The sequence below is a fragment of the Zootoca vivipara genome, chromosome 9 (assembly GCF_965207765.1).
Source record: "Zootoca vivipara chromosome 9, rZooViv2.hap1.1, whole genome shotgun sequence".
In the NCBI taxonomy this organism is placed as follows: domain Eukaryota; kingdom Metazoa; phylum Chordata; class Lepidosauria; order Squamata; family Lacertidae; genus Zootoca; species Zootoca vivipara.
The window spans coordinates 56,307,016-56,321,570 of NC_142592.1; the positions used below are offsets into that span (position 1 = coordinate 56,307,016).

The window sequence follows — 14,555 nt, forward strand, 5'->3', positions numbered from 1 at the left end:
GGAGCTCACCCCGTCACAGGGATTCGAACCACCGACCTTCTGATCGGCAAGCCCTAGGCTCAGTGGTTTAACCACAGCGCCACCTGGGTCCAATGCTTCTGAATACCAGGTGCTAAAAACTGCAAGAGGGGAAAGAGCTCTTGCATTCAGGTCCTGCTAGAGGGCTTCCCACAGGCATCTGGTTGGGCACTGCGGGAAGAGGATGCTGGGCTAGATGGACCATTGGCCTGAGCTGGCAGAGTTTTCTTATGTTCCTAGTCCTGAAGGCTGCAAAGATACAACTGAAAGTAAATGTAAGTCTCAGAAATCAGAAACTATGAGTAGAACTTGCAATAATCAGGGAAGAGAATGATTTAATGCCCTTCATAGATAGTAGTAGGATTACTTATTCAAATGAAATTATAGGCCACCCTTCACCATGTGGTCCCAAGGTAGGTTACTGCTCAGTACAATAAAGGCATGTAATACATTTCAACTCTAAAAGCCTGTGCAAAAAAAAAAGTACATTTTCGCCCAACTTTGAACAGTGACAATGCCAGCTGGGTGTTCTACCATCTGAAAGTCACCACAGAAAAGCTCCTCTCGTGAATTTGGCATGGTGGCAGAACTGGCAGCGGGGCCTTCCCTGTCAACACACAGGCAAATCTATGTGCGAGGCAGCAGTCCTTGAGACATCTGGGGCCCAAATACTTATATGCACCTTGAACTGGGCTTGGGAGCACACCGGCAACCAGTGTTGGTCTGTAAGATGTGGTGTAATATGTGCCCGGCCAGTAGTGCCAGCCAGCACCCTGACCACTGCATTCTGCTCCAATTGTCAAACCACATGGAACCAGCTGCCTACACGTAGGTTTTGCAAAGAGGATTGTATCCGATATAAAGGGTCACAATCTTCTTACCAGGAGGAGTTTCATGCACAATTTGCCCAAATGAAAATGGAGGTTTCCTCCCCAAGTGTTTTGGACTTAAAAGACTTCTTTAAATAAGTAAAACGCTGAGGTCTGGATGTCACACTTATCCCATTACAGCACCATAAATGGGACCAGCATCCCTTAGCAACTGTTTTCATCGGCCTCCACATCCATCTACCTCCATTAGCATGCCTTATCTTTGCTACCCTAGGCATTCCTATCCACACTAGAGCAACACATCTGATCTCTAAATAAAAAGGAAGACAGGTAGAAAGTACACTTCTATCAGGACACAGAATCCATAAGTGGCACAGCTCCTACAAGCTAATATGACTTTTAAAAACAAAATGCATTTTTGCTGGAATGGAGATATGGCTTTAACTCAAATTCAACTTCATATTCTTGTTTTCTCACCCCCTGGCAGGGAGTAAGACAAGGCAAATCTTCAGATTATGCTTCTTGCCATTCCAATGTGTCAGTTCTCTCTGGAGTGTTTTGCTTGTTGCACATTTGCCAACACTACGTCAACTGATATTATTTAGGATTTGAAGCAATAAGCAGGCATCTCCCCCTGGGGCTTACTTACATGATAAGGGCACATTCACACAGGATGACAGGCGCCATAAAATCTCCACCCAAGGGGTAGGGGGAACAGACAGGCTGACTCAGAAGGAAGCCCTATTTGTGTGAAATACCACCATTCCATGCAGCAATTTACACAGTGGTGGGTCAAAACAGGCTCACCATCATCACAAGGTAGTGCCCTATGGACACTATCTGCATACAGCAGACATAATGACCTCCCAGTGTTTTGGACTACAACTCCCATCAGCCCCAGCCAGCACAGCTGGAGGGCACTACCTTGAGAAAGGCTGGCACAGAGAAACTATCAACACAAATAGCACTTCCATGGACCTAACCACAAGCCCAGAGGCAGCCCTGTGCACTCTCCACGGTTACCGTATTGTGGCTGCCATCATGTACGAACCACTGATAGAAGAATTAAGAGCAGTCTGAATGACCACAGTGTTATAAGAATTTTAAGGTCATATATATATATAATAATTGTTCATAAAACATGTACATGAATGTACAGAAACATGTCTGAAGCAGCACAGGAAGATAGGCCCGACTGACACCATTTTGACTCTCTCAGACCTGGCATTCCTCTGCAAGGAAGAAGGGGGGGGAACCTTCTCATTGTCTCAGGAATTAAAATGATAACCCTGGCATCCTGATACCTGAGTGCCAGACAAAAGGGTGTGATTAACTTGGCTGGGAAACAGGGAAATGTAAATATCTCTCAATTTTGTTGATTAGGTTTTGGGGGCAGGGGGCAGGGTCCAGGATGCTCAGATTACTGCCACCAGACCTCCCCGTTCATGATGTGCCTATGATGAATCTAGGGAGGGGGGGTCTTGGGCTACACCCCTTCTGTGACATATGGATGATGCTTCTGGGGGGTGGGCTGAAACCAATTTCAAATCTCTTTTTAAGGGCAAGACATCTTTGTTTGGGGTTCCTTCCTTGTTCTCCTGAGTGAGAGGAAGGACCCTGTTGCAACAGCGAAAATAAAAGTGCCTTGCTTCGTATGTCCTGGTTTGGTCTTTGTTATTTGGTAGGCAGGAGACGCTTAAATTCGTCTGTTTGCCTGGATCCTTGGGCTCTCCCTGGGCAGGATCCATTTCTCTGGGTTCATAGGAACCAGCTTAAATTTTACTACAACAGTAAATCTAGTCTCAAAAACAGATGCAAATAAACATTGTGAAGGGCAAGTGGTGGTATTCAACACTGGTCCTGCTCAAAGCAGACCTATTGAAATTAATAGACATAACTAACTTAGGTTCATTAATTTCAGTGGGTCTACTCTGAGCAGGACTAGTCTTGATTCATTGTGGTCTGAAGTACCTCTTTTGGCGGATGTTAATGCTTTTTTGAGAAAAATGACCCGTCTCCTTTGTATATTATTCCATATCGCACCATATACAACAATGGTAAAAAGTGACACAATGTGAGAAATATTAGCACCATCACAAATGTGAGTCATTTTCCCCGCTTATGCTGCTGATCTGGACTAAAGGCAACATCACTCTTTCAGGAGAAATGACTGAAGAACGTAAGTAGTGAGTGACAGTCATTATTCCCTGATCAACCACTCCAGAATAAAGATGGCACCCTCTAAAGACATCCTACCTGCACACAGAGCCTTGTGTCCTCCCAGAGAGACTCTCTGTACATATCCCCAAATCACTTCAGTGTATCAAGTTACACTTGCGCCCCCCTCAGTTGCTGACAAAATGCTTTTTATAGTAACAGAGAGCATAAAGCAAAGAACACACTACGGTTTAGTGCCAGCAGAGGTCCACGGAGCAAGGCTGAAGCTAAACATAGCTCATCGAATGTCCTCCTCTTGTTTTTCCACTTTGCCAGACACAGGAATGCCGCAAGAGAATCTTATGTAGTGTCTGGGGAACTAGGGGAAGGGAGTTTAAAACAAAGAAAATCCAAGAGCCATGTCGTCTCCAGGAATCGAGTGCACAGCCTTTTGACCCCACTGTTTACAACCTTTTACAATGAACCTTTTACAATGATTTATCTGCTCACCCAAGGATAACAATTCAGTCATTTGTTGAAGTGGGATGAAGAAGAGTCTACAAAAGCTCCCGCCATAAATAAATCTGCTAGCCTGTAAGGTGCCACAAGAAACCCTTGCTTGTATTGTAGAGCCTTCAGTCTTTGTGTGATGCGATCGTTTACACTGGCTGCCTCAGTCTTTGGATGCCTCTTAACAGCAGCGGTGCAACATTAAAAAGCAGGTGGGTGCAATACCCTTCCTGACACGGGGGAAAGGGGAAACAGGCACAGGCGCATTAGCAGCATTCAAAACTTCCTTCTGTCTGGAGCTTCAGTGATTTCCATCCACTAACTCCTGCCGGGAATATTCAGACCCCTAAAGCTCTCGAAATCTGGAGGCAGCAAGCCAGAGAAATACAAGGGGAGGCAGAGGTGCCTGCCAGGTTTCCAAGGTATTGGGTTTCCGTGCCTGTGCCTTTCAGCCAGCAGGACCTTGCATGTTTTTGTCTTGAGGCAGGCAATGCTGACCCAGTCCAAGTGGACATTAGATGGTCAAGCAAATAGATTTAAATACCTAGGATTATTTATTAATGAAAAGCTTTCATGGAAGAGGCATAGCTTTGGGGGGGGGCTCACTGGGCGCCACACCACGGGGGGGGGCACTTACCCCACAGCTGAGGGGGAGGTGGTGGGCAGACTTATTGGAGGCTCCGTGTAGCACATCCTGCCTTGGCTTGCCCCACCCCCAGGCACAGGGCATGCACACTGAGCAGCTAGCTACGCCACTGTTTCATGGCACCCCCATCTGGATGCAATCAAGCTATTATCTGCCTGCTCTACTGGACAGCTATACAGGTTCTTCCACTCGAAGGGGGGGGGCGGGCCTTAATCAATTCAGCCATCAAGATCCAAGTGTAAAAGATTGTTGCACAAATGATTTATGGGGCCGAGATATGGGGAAGTGGTATCAAATCAGAACTAGGAGCCCAACAGAACAAATTCATTAGAAAGATATTGGGGTTTCCACCGGGGACTCTGGCAAAAACAACGTGGAAGGCAGCAGTTATGAGTTCCCAGTCTCTGCAGAAGTGGAAGGCACTGTGGTTCTTTAGCAGTTTGACTTCACCGCCAGAGGCGCACCCCATGGTCTCTCGAGAAAGACAAATGCCAGCAACTGTAACAAAACTGCAGAGTGCTGCTTCCCCCCCCCCCAACCCCAACTCAAGAATAGAGGGTCTCTTCACCCATTATGTCCAAAGATGCAGACCTAACATGCTTACACACCTAAGCATGTGAAGCATGAATGTAAACATGTGAAGTACAAACATAGAGATCATGCAGGTATGCTTCTTAGGGAGTTGAGGTTGGTTGTGGTTCCCTGTTTAGAGCAGACTTCACAGCAGGCTTAGATTGCTACTGCATAAGATGTGAAAACCCCACTAAAAGGAAACAGGATCAACACTCAGGTCTTAGCAGTGTGGGCTGGACTGTTTCTATCCCAGGGCAAAGCAGCAGCCTAACAGGCCCATAGTATTCCAATGAGGTAATTTAACAGAAGCTGGCAGGGATCAAAAGGATGGCCCCCATCCATTTGCTTCATAGCAAGGCAAAAACATCCACACCGTCAACCTTCTATAGATCTAACCCACATCATTCATCTTGCCTTGGATAGCTGCTGAAATGTCATTTTACATCCAGGGGTGTGTGTTAGTAGGCGCCAAGCTACACAAATTTTTTCCAGTTGGTGTCTACTTGCACAGGGCAAGGCCCCAGGGTTACCAAGAAGAGATGGCCTATATTTTTCCACATCCAATGCCATCTCTATGACAGCTTTGTGAATTACACAAAGCAAATACGGTAGATGCACCACCTATAATTACCAGGGTAGAAAAAGGAACACACAGTTTAAAACATACACGCACATAGTCATGGGTGGCAGAATGTAGCAGCCTGGCAGAGAAAGCTTATTTGCTTGCACACACTCAGTTCCTGAAGTTTGCCAGCATTCAGAGTCAATGTGTCTTAAGTATCTTAAGGGTGAGAAATCTCTCTAGAGCCCTGTTTTTGCAAAGATCCTGGCTCTCAACTTCAGGACAACAATTTAATCTAAGAATCATGGATGATACCAGTGGTATCATGGATGATACCAGTGTTCTGTATCTGAAATTGGGGGGGGGGGAGTGGGGCACCTCCCAACAGGGAACACCCACAGGAGAAAAGCAATGTCTGAACATGCCCAACTGTTTAGCTGGAAATGTGACCTACAGCCATAAATAAATAAATAAATAAATAAATAAATAAATAAATAAATAAGAAAGTGGTTGTTAACCACCTGGGACGTGGGTGGCCCTGTGGTCTAAACAACAGAGCCTAGGGCTTGCCGATCAGAAGGTCGGCAGTTCAAATCCCCGCGACGGGGTGAGCTCCGGTTGCTCGGTCCCAGCTCCTGCCAACCTAGCAGTTCAAAAGCACGTCAAAGTTCAAGTAGATAAATAGGTACCGCTACAGCGGGAAGGTAAACGGTGTTTCCGTGCACTGCTCTGGTTTGCCAGAAGCAGCTTAGTCATGCTGGCCACATGACTCGGAAGCTGTACGCCGGCTCCCTCGGCCAGTAAAGCGATATGAGCGCCGCAACCCGAGAGTCGTCCAGAACTGGACCTAATGGTCAGGGGTCCCTTTACCTTTACTAATTGCTCACTATGGAATTCCTCAAAAGGCCCCCCACCTCCTACTTCAAGAGGACACAGGAGCTGGCCTAAATTCAGTGTCCTAAACTGAAAGGTTTATAAAAAATTCCTTCAGTAGCACCTTAAAGACCAACTAAGTTTATATTTTGGTATGAGCTTTCGTGTGCATGCACACTTCTTCAGAGAGGTTTATGTTATTCTATGCCAGTATCCTTCATCTTAATTTCATGTTGCTAACAAGAAGGGGAAAAGGAGAAAGCAGAGAAATTGGAGAAAGATGGGAGAGAAGGGGTGCCCCACTTACTTTTGGCTCTCACTGCCCCATTTTTACTTCAGCCCCACAGATCACTGGCATGCAACCCTCCTGCAGATTATGGGAATATGGCCCTTGACAAGAGAAAAAGGTTCATCACTCCATTCTATGCCAAGATCCCATGTGGTTTTCAGCATGTGCGACTTGGCCAGCCAGCATCATTGAGAAAAAACAAACAGGGAATCTGAGGAATGAAGTGAAGAGTGAACATCTTTCCTCAGCAACTCATTGCCTCCACAGATGCAACAAGATACTATTTGGAAGCTTTTCCGAGCTCTTGGATGGCAAAGATATGTGAAGTTCCTGTAATTTATGTCCAGTTAAAGCAGGCTGACAACACAGGTGTGGCCGGCTAATCCTTGTTCCATTTATGTAGAAGGAACATCAAAACGTGGGCTGTGTGTCAAGTTTTCCCTCCAGTTCTGCAGAGAGCAGGTGAACTTCACCAACCCTCCTGTGTATTTTGTGCTTTAGGGTTCACTTTTACCGGCTTGAGTGAGTCATGTATTAAGTAGCCATAACCACAGCTTGCTCAAAGAGTGCACTGATCCACCCAAAAAGAATTGAAAAAGCTGCCTGAGGGTTAGGACATCTCTTGCTGCTGGACGTTGCCTTATAAGAACAGATGGGAATCAGTTAGGAAACCAAAAATAAATACAGGAAAAAAGTCAGCACCCAAGAGTATTCCAAATGCCAGGTCTGAAACTCTAACAGTGGAGTAGGCAAAGAACTAAACTGTAAACTAGGAATGTTTTAATTGAATCTCATCTGTCATCTGGGTGCCTTATGCCAAATTTGGGAAATGTATAACCTCATCCACCCCAGGCACCATGGTCAGAGACTATGGAAGTTGCAGCCCAAATGTGGTGGGCACACTTGATCTATATGCAGGGATTTATTTATTTTTTTCCAAATAGAGAAGCATTCAGATTCTACAAGAAGTATAAGTAGTCATGCTGGCCTATCAGAAAAATTCCAAAATGCAAGCCCTCACCTGAAGTCTGCAATGGTACAGCCCAGATAGAGGTTAACCATCTCAGCAAAAATAATATATATCACCATATGGCAAACACAATTCAAGAAACGACTTCCCCTTTTGCTGCCTCTCGAGCAAACATACCCTCTGCTGCTAATGCGGGGGGGGGGGGGGAGTCTCAAGCATAACGCAATTACAGAATTATGTAATTAGAATTACAAACTAGGGGGAAGGGGAGCTTCTTCCCGAGTCCCATGGGGAAGAAGCTTATCAGGGGGTGTCTATAAGGAACTTATAGACTTGTATTTAAGCACTAGCCTGGTGACCACAGGAACCCAGAGCTGCAGGGGGGGAGGCAGGCAGGCAGATGGAATATCACACACACGAGTGAGCAGGCTGGTGATAGAGGGATGGAACACGCAGTCGCTCCGAGGCCAATATAGAAGCCAAGCAAGCTGCTAGTTCCTCCTCTGCCAGCCCTCAGCAGGCTAGTAATTATTTTGGAAGGCTAGTTAATGTAGGGGCTTATTTACCCGGCTGTTGTAGCCACCTGTTGTTGGCACTCGTCTGTCTCGAGAGACAATGAAAGAGTGTGCCTTTGAGAGTCAAGTCAAACCATTGAAGAGTTGCAGGGCCTGCTGTGTCTGTAGCAATCGATACATGAGAGAAATGCTGTATTACAGGTGGGGCAGCAGAAATTAAAAAACCTGAAGAATCAACACCAGAGAGCAAGAAAATGCTCAGAGGTTTGTCTGGCAGACTATTCCTATAAGACTTGCCAATAATCTGCTTCACCACAGCTTTGGCTTAAGACACCCTAGATGCACTAGACTGGAGTCAGAAGTCCATAAGTATCTCAATCACAATGGGTATTTTAAAATCATAGCTCTCAACCACGACAGAGTAAAAGCCAAGTACTGTTCCAATTATTCCCTAGCACGACCCTGTCTCTCTCACATCCTCAGCTTGGCAGAGACCACTAACTATAATATGACGTGGTCCAGACAAGGCTGAAGTCATCTTCACCTGGATTAAAGATGCTGTCTGAACACGACGGATGATATTGTTATACGTATTTCGAACTTTGTACATTTCCCCGCTGTATTTTAGCACGGGACAGAGCAGCAACAGATGTAAACACAGTGAAATGTATGCCGTTTAAATGTGTTTTTCTGATATACAGCACTGCATATTCAACAAATCCTCATCCTGGAAAAAGACTGTTTCATTCTCTTTCAATCTCAGAGAGATCTGATCATTGGCAAAAAATAAAAAATCCCAGACATAAGACATGGGGGCCAAACCCAGGATCTTCTGAATTCAAAACATGAATGAGCTCCACCACTGAGCTATGGCCCTTCCCCAAGAACTACCTCGCTGAATTCCCAAAGCAGAAATAACTGTTGAATTCAGTTCCACTACAAATCAGCATTAGTCAAATGTTGCAAACTCACATAACCAGCTTCCTAAAGTAAGGTTACCAGATTTTTTTTCAATAAATCCGGGGACACTTTTCAACTTCAATGGATTTTGTAATGGGACTGGTTTGTAAATCCGGGGACCGTCCCCTGGAAATAAAACTGGTTATCACACAGCTTACCCACTGCAGAAATGCAGAGCAACATAAGCCAAACAATGGAGCTTTTAAAAAGAAATCCCATAACGACAGGAATCATGTTCTAATGGGGATGTAAATTAGGAAACAAGGGTCTGGTGTTCTTGTCTGAGAACTTTTATACTGTACTACATCCACAAGAGGCATAACTTTTCTGCTGTCACCTTGGACTGATTCTGACATTTTCTTATATTGTCTATGTATTACAGCCTTTGCTCTTGCAACAAGTTATTTTGTCACTTCTTTATGCCCACTCCTCAAAGCTACATTTTTCTATCATAACTCCTGGATGCTACATAAAAAATTATATACCATATACATATACATATACCGTGTTTCTCACATTTTAAGTCATGTCTTATATTTATTTTTACTCCAAAAAAACCTGCCATGGCTTATTTTCAGGGGATGTCTTATTTTTTTTGTTAAGCTTTTTAATTTTTTACTGGTATTAAGCTTTCAGAGTTTTGCTGGGTCGGGCTTGGTGCAGCGCGCGCTGCTGCCCTTGCCGGCTCCCGCTGGGTCGGGGCTCTCCCTCTCTGAGATAACTACCGTACGAGCTCTTCTCCTCCTCACCCCCCAGTCGTTACACGGCCGCCGCACGGGCTTCCTTACCCGGGTTGCAGTGCAGCGACGAGGGCGGCATGGCGACGGGCGACGAGGGGGCCGGGGAAGGCTGAAGCAAAGGCAACGGTGGAGGCAGCGGCGGGTCTTTGGGGCCGCCAGCGCCCGGCGAAGGTGCAGCGGAAGGCGGCAGCATGAGGTAGCGATGCGGAGGGGGTAGGCAGCGCACACAGAACGAGTGGAGGCACGGCAGCAGCTTGGGCCGCCGGCTCTGGATGTTCTGGCCGCACACCCCGCAAGTGTCCAACAGGTTGAGCCGCGACTCTCCGTCGGCCCGGTCCGCGGGGCCTTGCCGGCTTTCAGCCTCGTTTTCCCCACCCATGGCGACAGGACCGGCCGCGGTGGGCCCTGCTCCCGCCATAGGCTCGTCCATTGTTCGGCAGCGGCGGCCATTTCAGGCGCGAAACGCCTCTCACCCAATGGCCGCTTCTGCTCTCACCCTCCCCCCGGCCTGCTCACGAGCGGAGCCCCGCCCCTTCACGGCCGCTGGGAGCAAGCGACGTCGGTTGCTCGTTGGTGTGATTGGCAGGCTGTTCTGGGCTTGGTCGAATTCGGGGTGGGGGATTCATTCAAGAAAGAGCCGGCAAAGACAGCTGCGTGCGCTGTGCCGAGCCCCGACTCAGCGGGAGCCGGCAAGGACAGTAGCGCGCACCGCGCAGAGTCCCGACTGAGCGGGACCCGGGAGAAACAGCAGCGCTCGGCGAGGCGCACGCTGCAAAAGCGCCATGCAGACCTGCTCCCACCACTGCTCCCAGTCAGCATGTCTTATTTTGGGGGGATGCCTTATATTTTATTGCCTCCAGAAAATCGTGCCATGTCTTATTTTATAGGGACGCCTTAAAATGTGAGAAACACGGTATATGTCAAGAGTTGAAAGGAAGGCACCAAATGCTTTAATGAATGTGATTCCATCCAGTAGAGGGCAGCAGCACATACATACACAAATCTGCAAGTTGTTGATTTTGCCAGCATAACAGCAACATCAGAGCACTGTATGAAGAATGAAGACAGCCCAGCTGCATCCAGCACACTGTGAACTAGACAACTGTGCTCATAACTAACAGGTCAGAAATTAGAGCACATCTTTTAATTTGGGCAGAAAGGTTCTAAGGACAGGACACGGCTGGCTCTTGAGTTGTCAAGGGATCTAGAACTCCATGGTTGAAATGGGGTAGCTACATTCACTGAAGATGGCATATAGAGAACATTTCAGAGTGCCCAGAGCATATATTTAATCCTAACAACAAAAGCAACAACCCTGTCCAACTGGTCTGTTTTAATCCAATACTGCAACTGGTGGGGGCTGAGATCAACAGATACCGATTTGCCTGAAGCCAACTGATTAGTCTAATTACGGAGAGGCAAGATCTATGGAAAACAAGTACAGCACATCTGCCAAAATGTGCATCCCCAGCTGCACATGCAATAAGGATCACACCCTTGCATTCTGCACTGATCTGGAAAACTACCATTTCTTCATTCCTTATTTTTTTTTTAAAAAAAGAACTTCTTGTGGATTAGAATTCATACTGCAACCTACATTAAGTGATCTTGAAAAATGGATCCTAAAGGCACTGTGGTTTTTTGTTTGCTAATTTCCATACTCTGTGAAGAGATAACACCCTTTCACTCCAGTTTTGAATTCCTAAATACAAGCTACACCAGACCAGTTCTCTAAACTTCAACCGATCCCAGTTTCCAGTACTCTTCGAAAACTAACGTCATACCACATAATTTAAACCAGAAGATGAAGCAAAGCAATTAGAAACAAATTAGCTAGACTTCCCACACTGTCCCATTAGAAGCTTCACACCCTAAACAACCAACCTTACCATATCTCCTTAGTGATGGGAGAAACCACAAGCTCCAGAAAACAAAGCCTGCTCCGGATGCTGTACCAACATTCCCCATTCAGAAGGCGATTATAAAACTTTTGTTAGCACAGCTAAGCTAAACAAATTGCTTTCCCATGAAGCTGTCAAAGAGGATGGCAGGGACTGAGCAATTTCTGTTTCCTGGGCAAAGAGTCTCAAAGCAAGCAGCTCTCTACAGGACCAATGACCTGGATTCTGCAGCACTAACAGCTGATTAGGACCGGAGCTTCTGCCTTCAGGGGTGAGCTTCCATCTTCCAAGTGAACAGTGTTTGTGCACTGTTCAAGCACTTAAAAATAGCAACTGGGCAGCACGCTCCCCTCTCTGGTTGGACACCTGACTCCCACTTGAGGCTGAAACTAGCATTTAGTAAAGCAATTTGCCTGAAGACACCAAGTATGTGGAAATGTCTCAAGCTAAAGAGGATACCAAGTTCAGTACATGGATCAAGTAAAGTCCTCCTAAGAAATCCATCTCCCATCACTCTAGCTAGCGGGCCCAGTGGTCAGGTATGATGGGAGTTGTAGTCCAACAACATCTGGGGACTCAAGGCTGAAAAAGGCTGCTCCAGAGGCTGTGAAAGGAATTGGTGGAAGTGATACGAGTGTTGTGGACTAAGAGAGTTTTAAAGCGACACCTGCTTCCTAGTAAGAATCCAATGTAAAATATGATAGATCTTTGCAACTTCCCTCTGGTCTCTGCCCAGTTCAGTTTCCAGATGACCAATGACGCTTGTCCCTCTTCAGGCCTGTGCAGAAGATGTGGGGGGGGGCAGCTGGGTACACTTGTCTTGAGCCTCGGAGGGCTAAGATGGCTGGGGGGTGGGTGGGCACCATGGGCCTGTCAGACTTCACTGTCACGCCATGAATCTTCTCTTTAGCGGAGCTTCAAAATGCCCTTTTAAGATCCATGTGCTTTCAGAATACAAAACCTAGCTCTATACCAAAGGAAACACCAGTTAATTCGGCTTAAACTAGGGGTAGGCAACTGTGGTCCTGCAGGTGTAGCTGAACTACAACTTCCATGGCATCTGACATTAGACATGCTGGCTGGGGGTGATGAGAGTTGGGAGCCCAACAGTCTCTTGAGAGCCGATACCTGGAGGGCACCTGGTTCCCCAACCCTGCTTTAAAACGAACATGCTCTGTTCTAGTTGCAATATTTTGGACATTTATGCGAAATTGACAATGGAGAGAAACTACATGAGTTGATGGAAGGAGCTAAGAAGTCTGTTTAGAACAGAGCAAGGATAACTGGGGAACCCTAGGGAGACAAAGCAGAAATGGATAGCAAACAACCCTTATCCCAAAGCCTCCCCTTTATACACATTCCCAGCACATTTTAAACATTTCTTGATAACCACGAGAGTTAGGAATTGCGTTCCCTTTTTTTAAAAAAAGAAAATGGTGAGGGGGAAATGAAAGCAAACTGCTGTCCTGGATTCTGTTCTGAGCAAAGCAGGTTTCGCATAAGGAAGGCGGCGCCAAACCAATTTTCAAAGCCAAAGTAAATAAGCTTCCACAGCTGCATTATGCCAAAAGTACCAGCCGTTCTTCCAGACGAGCTGATGATCCATGAATTGACATGGACAAACACAAACCCCTCCACCTCTTAAAATGCCTCACGGGAGCTAGAACAAAGTATGTAGCACAGAGAGGCAGCTTCCAGCTTACACCATGTACCCCCCCCCCATCTTTAGCTCCTTCTTGAAAGTCGAAAAAGAAAAAGTGAATGCAATACATTAACACCCACCGCTAGCCTGTCTCCAGGTTGGGCCACAGCTCAGCAACATGAGTCAGTTGGAGCAGCAAAAGGCCGGCATGAACTGGCAGCATGCCACACCAGCATGCTTTGGCAGTTAGTGCAAATAGGAAAATCTGAGGGCTGGTCTTAAATCCTCTGGATTAAATATTGGGAAGTCAAACACATCCTAAAAGAGGCACATTACATCAGAGGTAAGCGAAGTTCAGCACAAGGAACCAGGACTAGTGCTCCAACATGAGGGTGCCTGGAGAAGCTGAAGAATATCTGGTCCACATCGACAACGTATGCAAAGCCAGCGTAAGGGATTGAACGCAGCAGATATATACATACACGTTTCCAGGGCCACAAATTCAAAAGATGTGATTAAGAGCAGTTTAAGAAGAAAAGTGGATGTAAAACCACAAGATTTTATTTGATGGCAGTGCAATCATTTTGTAGGGGATTAATCTGTTGTCTAATCAGCACCGTATTTGGTTCAAGATGCCTGTGCTGCAGTGTGCCGGCTAGTTCTTTAAGCTTAGGGTGACATCTGTTAGACTAGTTCATGTCACATTTTTCAAGTGACTAACCTGCCTGCCCAAATGCCCATGGAAGACTAAGAAGTAAAAGCAAACGGCTTCAGTGAACTCTAAAAAGATTTGAGTCTGCAGGTTTGTGAAAAAGCAATTCAAGACTATAAACAAGCTTATATGCTATACCTCTTGGGTATCAAGGAAAGGCAGGTACCAGTAAACTAACAAACTTAGAACGCTGTCATTCATTAAAAAATGTAAACATGCTGTAAAGTTGAAATATGTACTACTAACCGTTTGTGTGTAAAAATATATGGAAGACAGAGAAGACAAAGGAGACTTTCGTTCTTTTCCGCTCTTTGGAACTCTCTTCTATACAGAGGTATTTTGTGGCTGTCTGCACTGCAAACAACCCTACTCAAGCAGAGGAAAGCCCACAGCAAGGTAAGAGAGTTACTGTTTTGCATACAAGAGTTTCCAGGTTCAATCTTGGCAATTCCAACTAAAGGATCTCAAGTACATGGGAAAGAACTCTTCTTGAGACCATGACAAGCTCTAGTCAATTAGAGCAGAAAAAATTAAGTCAGATAGGCTAGTAGTCACTTTTGGCATAATGCGGGTTCAAATGTTCACAAATCAGAAAATTCTGCTTTTGAGCAGAGCTGCTTGGGCAGTGGTGGCAAAACACAAAGACAGCCACCATGA

General features: G+C 46.0%; 1 protein-coding gene across 36 annotated transcripts in view; it reads right to left on the minus strand.

Moving 5' to 3' along the window:
• Positions 1-14,555, minus strand: part of MICAL3 (microtubule associated monooxygenase, calponin and LIM domain containing 3) — a 190,388-nt gene that overhangs the window by 120,112 nt on the left and 55,721 nt on the right. Inside the window, exon 1 of one of the 36 annotated variants that reach the window (XM_035126939.3) lies at positions 11,533-11,836. The exons of the other annotated variants lie outside the window; for them this stretch is intronic. The gene's annotated coding sequence lies outside the window, so the exon portion shown is untranslated. Of the gene's footprint in view, positions 1-11,532; positions 11,837-14,555 lie in introns of those variants that run through there. 36 annotated transcript variants of the gene reach the window in all.